Here is a 5800-nt window from a genome sequence, read left to right on the forward strand (position 1 = left end):
CTCTTCCTGACTTCTGTGAGCTGCTCTGATAAATTAATGGAACTCAAGGTAGGGGTCTTGGGAATCTCCAACTTATAGTGAGTGGGTCAGAAGCACAGACAACCTGGATTTGTAACTGGTATTGAAAGAGAAAGGGAAGTCTTGTAGGACTGAGAACCTGTGGGATCTGACCCTATCTCTCGGGCTTCCCAGGTGGTGCTAGTGATAAAGAACCAGTCTGCCAATGCAGGAGATGCTAGAGATGTGGATTCAATCCCTGGGTCGGGAAGATCCCCTGGAGGAGGGCATGGCAATCCACTCCAGTATTCTTGCCTGGAGAATCCCCTGGACAGAGGAGCCTGGTGGGCTACAGTCTATAGGGTCACAAAGAGTTGGACATGACTGAAGCGACTTAGCATGCACACACTAGGTAGATAGTGCCAGAACTGAGTTAATAGATTGGGGGTGTTGAAAGAAACACGTGGCAGAATGAGTCTGTCTTTTACCAGAATGCAAGAAGTCCTCAAAGAATAGAGGGGGAAATGTCAACTGGACAGAAAAGCCAGTTTGAAGGGACTCCCATTAGCCAAATTTGAACATCAAAGTAATTAATGGGAGTTATAGATCGAGAAAAAAGGAATCCAAGAATATGTGTATCTTTACTGATATACATAAATAAATGAACAAATAAATGGGGGAGAAGAGAAAGTTTTACCAAATCACCCCCACCTCCTTTCAGTCTATGCCCAGTGACCCTCTGTCCAGTTTTCTAAAAGTAGGACCTGGTACATTCAATTCTCCCCACTGTTCACATTTTCCATGCAGCTATTCCTCAAACCTGGGAAAGGATGAAAACAACACCTATGTATGGGTCCCAATCCAGTGTATAAAGCACACCTGTGATGTGAGGCTTACCCTACCTGAGATGGTCTTTGTGGTTAACTCACAGACACTAGCAGAGCTGAGAGCACCTAGACTTTGACAGCAACACGCAAGTCATCCTTGTCTCCACAGGAATCTTTCATGGAAAGACAAAGATTCCCATGGATCGGGCACATTTTTGGTGGGCTTATATATTGGTACAGCTACTTTGAGGTCAACTTTGTTAACATCAACCCATGTGGAGGACACCGCACCTCTGTCCCCCACACCACTCACATCTCCTCTGAGCCAGGCTACAGTGATGCAGGAGGCAGGACCAGGAACTCTGTGTGGCTTTGGGCAAGCAGTGAATCTGCCTGGAACTCAGTTTTCCCAACTGTAAAATGGGGCCAGTCATCATGCTCTGCTGTCCCCATAGGACTGCTGAGAGGCTTTGAGGGGGCCAGTGTGAATCCCTGTAGAGGAGAGGGGTGCTGGGAGGTTGTGTCACAGTTTACCTCTCACACAAGACACTGAGCCCTCTCTGGGTCCCCTTCCTTGAGCTAGCCTCACCTGAACTTTCATATTCATTAAACATGGTGTCATTACATAAAAAAAATTTTCTAAACATGAACATCCTCTGACAAGCAATTCCACATCCAGGAATCTGTTCTACAGAAATATTTACACCTAATGATGCAAAAGGATGCTCACTGTGGCAGTGAAAACAGAGGTTTGGAACCATGTACTTGTAACTAGAACAGATAAATATAGCTTATTCATACTGTGGGGTACCACGGTGCTATAAATTTTTATGGTGCATATATATCTTTACAGGGAGCATATATTGCTTCTGTAATTTAAAAAAAAAAGTTGATGAGTCTTTTCCTTCTGCCTCATCTCAATCAGAAAAAAGTCACAAGAAAATATTTTTTTCATGTATAATTGAATCCATCTGGTTGAAGAGTCAACACCAGGGTGTAGTAACATGACACATTGTCATGTCTGTTATGGTTTTCAAATGACTGCCTTTGATTTCCTCTATGAAATCCTTCCTTATTGTTCCTCAGTAGCATCTTGAACAGAGCCCATCATATTCATACAGCTTTGATTATAGTGTTCAGTTTGCAAACTCTGACCTTGTATCCAATTCTGACCCCAGCAGGTAGGGGGCCTAATGTGGGGAGGGGGTCATTCTGCCTCTGAAAACTTCCTGTTGCTCTACTCTCACAGGCTCTTGCCTCAGTGCTGAGGCAAGAAGAGGAGACAAGAGGGAGGGTGCAGCCACAGCCTCCTCGAATCCTCCCTATTCCTCAGTTCCCCCAGCCTTGGATGAGCAACTAATCTCTGCTCCATCCTGTTCATGCCAGGCCAGCCCAGCACTCCTTTGATTCTGGATCCCTTCACTTGGCAGACAGCATGCTTAGAAGGGATCCAATAAAGTGACTTAATTTTGGCTAGCTTCCCAGATGTTCTTTTGACCCGTAGTAAATTCATATGTGTGTGCATAGAGTGCAGACTGGGCATGCTGTCTTCAGGGACCACATCTCCCTGTCTCCTCTTCCTCTGGGTGAATCAAACAAGATGCTATGCTCTTCTTGCATTCATCACCGAAAATTGCATGATTCTTTGAGGGTTGGATTAGGGGAGTGGCAAGTACTTCCACCAGAGAGGGTTATTGCCTCTCACTGTATGCATTAAAACACCCAAAACCTTGGGGACTCCCTCCCCAGTTTCCTTCCCATCCTCTATCCCCCAAAGGAAATGATCTCGTTTAACCTATAAATAAATATCTTATTTCATACATTTCTTTTATTTACAGTTTATTGTCAACATGCGTTAGTTACATAAAGTGAAAAATTATGAATAATCAAAGTATAATGATGCAGACTCAAAATAGATATTCAACACAAAAAATACAACCATAAAAGCAGGTTAACTCATGCACACATAGCAGCATAGATACAGCAGATATTTCAAAGGACAGCAAGTGCCTGCTTTTTCATTTGAAGATGGTGGCCATATCATACACTAGAATGCCTCAGTTTATCAGTGCCTGAGAGCCAAAATTCATTTGTAAAAATGTTTTTCACATTGACACTGTTGAAAAAGATAGATTTTCCTGAATTAAGCCTCCTCTCAGGCTTCTTGCCAGTTTCTAACACCTAAAAACTGATACAGAAAGTATTATAAATGTAACTACAATGAATCTTAAAGGTTAAAAAAGTATCTCTCAAAATAATTTAAAAGAATTATTGCAAACAGTAATGCTGGTGCTCTCCTGGATCTACTCCAGCATGAGCATCTCTAGTTCTGCTTCTGCAGCCTTAACCACACTGCCATCCTCTGCTTGCTTCCTTCCCTGGTTCTTCTACTGGTAGCTCCACCCCGGTTCCAGGCAGCCTTGTATCTTCTAACGGTGCCTCCCAAAGACTTGGTCTGAAGCTCAGTCCCACCTGGGCCAAGACTCAGGACACTCCCAACACTGATGAGGCTTGGGGGGCTCCTCCTCCAGCCAACAGACCCCTCTATACTGGTTGCCACAGTTCACATCAGGGTGAGCAACTCTTACCGTCGTCTTCTTTCCCAGCAACAGTTTGGAGAAGATTTTGTAAACAAAGTTCCAAAACATTATTGCTGGCACTCCTGTGTCATGTGACTGCTGCTGTGTCCCTGGATGTTCTCTAGACGTTCCCTGGAGTGGGCCTTTGGAGAAGAGCTGTCAGCAAGAGACCTGGGAGAACCCTAGGACTGAGAAACAGAGATGCAGCTGGTGAGCTGGGCAGCACGGGGTACTGGTTGGAGTCTTTGTGGGTCCTGAATCTGGATATAGAACATAAACCTCCACAAGATGGGGCCCAGCTGTAATCTGTCTTCTACTAATCTGGAAGTCCACAACCTTATTGGAAGGCCAGGTACAGACCACCATTCAAACTGTCACTTGTTACTCTCAGTAGGTCAAAAGTAAGTGTAAGTAAGTGTTAGTCACTCAGTCGTGCCCGACTTTTTGCAACCCCATGGACTGCAGCCCACCAGGCTCCTCCATCCTTGCGATTTTCCAGGCAAGGATACTGGAGTGGGTTGCCATTTCCTTCTCCGGCAAATCTTCCCAACCCAGGGATCAAACCCTGGTCTCCTGCACTGCAGGCAGATTCTTTACTGACTGAGCTACACGGGCAAAGGAGCATGAAAAGACAAAAATCAGTGAAAGGAAACAAGTCATTTAAATGGAATTAGGTCCCTCTGTTGGCAGTCAGGGTAGGGAACCTCAGACACAGTAACCTAGACTTCAGATTTCTGCTCTGCAATATAAGAAGCTTAGAAGCATGATTCTAATTCTTACAATAGAAAATAACTGAAAACACTGAAAAAAATCTCTCAGAGTAATCTGTCAGAGTATTGAAGTCACAAGGCAAACTGTTTCCCTGAAAACTAGGGAGATAGGCAGATACAGAAAATCACAGCTTCTAGGTAAAACTGCACAACTGAGAGGAGATTCACACCTAATCAAAACTCACTGTTTTTTAGATAAGACCACTCATCTGGTACCAGTTTACTCAAGCTCAGGTTCTTTACATCTCAATGCAGAAGTGATTCAGTGAGATAAAATGATAGGTAAGAAGTAGATTTATTTAGAGAGACACACATTTCATAGACAGAATGCAGTCCATCTCAAAAGGTGAGAGTGGCCCAGAAAAAAGAGGTGGTTAGTTTTTATGAATTGGGTAATTTCATAGGCTAATAAATAGAAGGGTTATTCCAACTGTCATGGAGAAGGGGTGCAGATTTCCAAAAAGTGGGCCTGACCTTTTATGGTCTGCTTCAGAATTATCATGTTCCCTATAAGTGTACCTTTTAGCATATGCTACTGTACTACGAGTGTATAATGAGGCTTGAGGTCTACTGGAAGTCTAAGCTTCTACCATCTTAGGCCTAGTTAGTTCTAACCAGTTAATGTTGTATCCTCAACAATTCTGTCATTCTTTAAGATTGTGCCCTGATCCCTTCCCTTGTTTCACAGGCTGTCCAAGTGGAGAAGCCTGCTGGTGGAGAGTATAGGAACACAAACTGTAATTAACCAACTACTAGAGACAGTAGAGGAGGGCATGGTAACCCACTCCAGTAGACAGAGACAGAAGTGGAATAGCTTGAGAGTTTAAAACTCAAGGGGACAGCAGTTTTAGTTACCCCATCCACTTTCTTGAGTTTTACCTTCAGGATCCCCACTAAGTTCTCACTGTGAGGACTGGAGGAAAATTCTCTCACTCTTCCATCAGGAACAACCATTTTGAAATCTTTCAGGGCACTCAGTTCTTCCTCCAATTCTATGTAACAAAGGCCAGGTCTTAAGGAAAACTACTTTTTCTGACCTGGGCAAGGGCAATTAGCCACTCCAGCCCCCTCTAGCCTTCCTATCATACAGAAGTAAAGAAGGGGGGAGCTGAGAAGTACTTGTGAAGATTATATTCCTGGGGCCCAGACCCATAGAAAACAGACATAATCATAGGACTACAGAATGTTCTGTTTTCCCAACACCTTCTTCCAACACAACCACAGAATCCCTACATAATGACAGAGGTTATAGTTGAACAGAAAATGAAAGGCTCATACTCTTAATAAAGGACTTTGCTAGGAGAAAACAAGAACAAGGACACTAGAGGAAACTGATATCTTGGACAGCTACAGCCAAACCAAACAGCAATCACAGTGTAACTCCCAGCCTGGTCAACATACACCATCACACTAAAGCCAAGTTACCTAGTTCCTGTTACCTAATAGATCATGTTGAGTTTTCAAGAAAATTTACAAAGCTAAAAGCAAGAAAAAAAATAGTCTGAAGAGAAAAAGAAAACAGAACTAAATTCAGATATGGCAATTAATTTTGGAATGATTGGACTAGGAATTTAAAATAACTATGATTGCGATGCTAAGGATTTTAATGGAAAAAGTGGAACACATT

This window comes from Ovis canadensis, chromosome 5 (genome assembly GCF_042477335.2).
Source record: "Ovis canadensis isolate MfBH-ARS-UI-01 breed Bighorn chromosome 5, ARS-UI_OviCan_v2, whole genome shotgun sequence".
NCBI classification, from domain to species: Eukaryota; Metazoa; Chordata; class Mammalia; order Artiodactyla; family Bovidae; genus Ovis; species Ovis canadensis.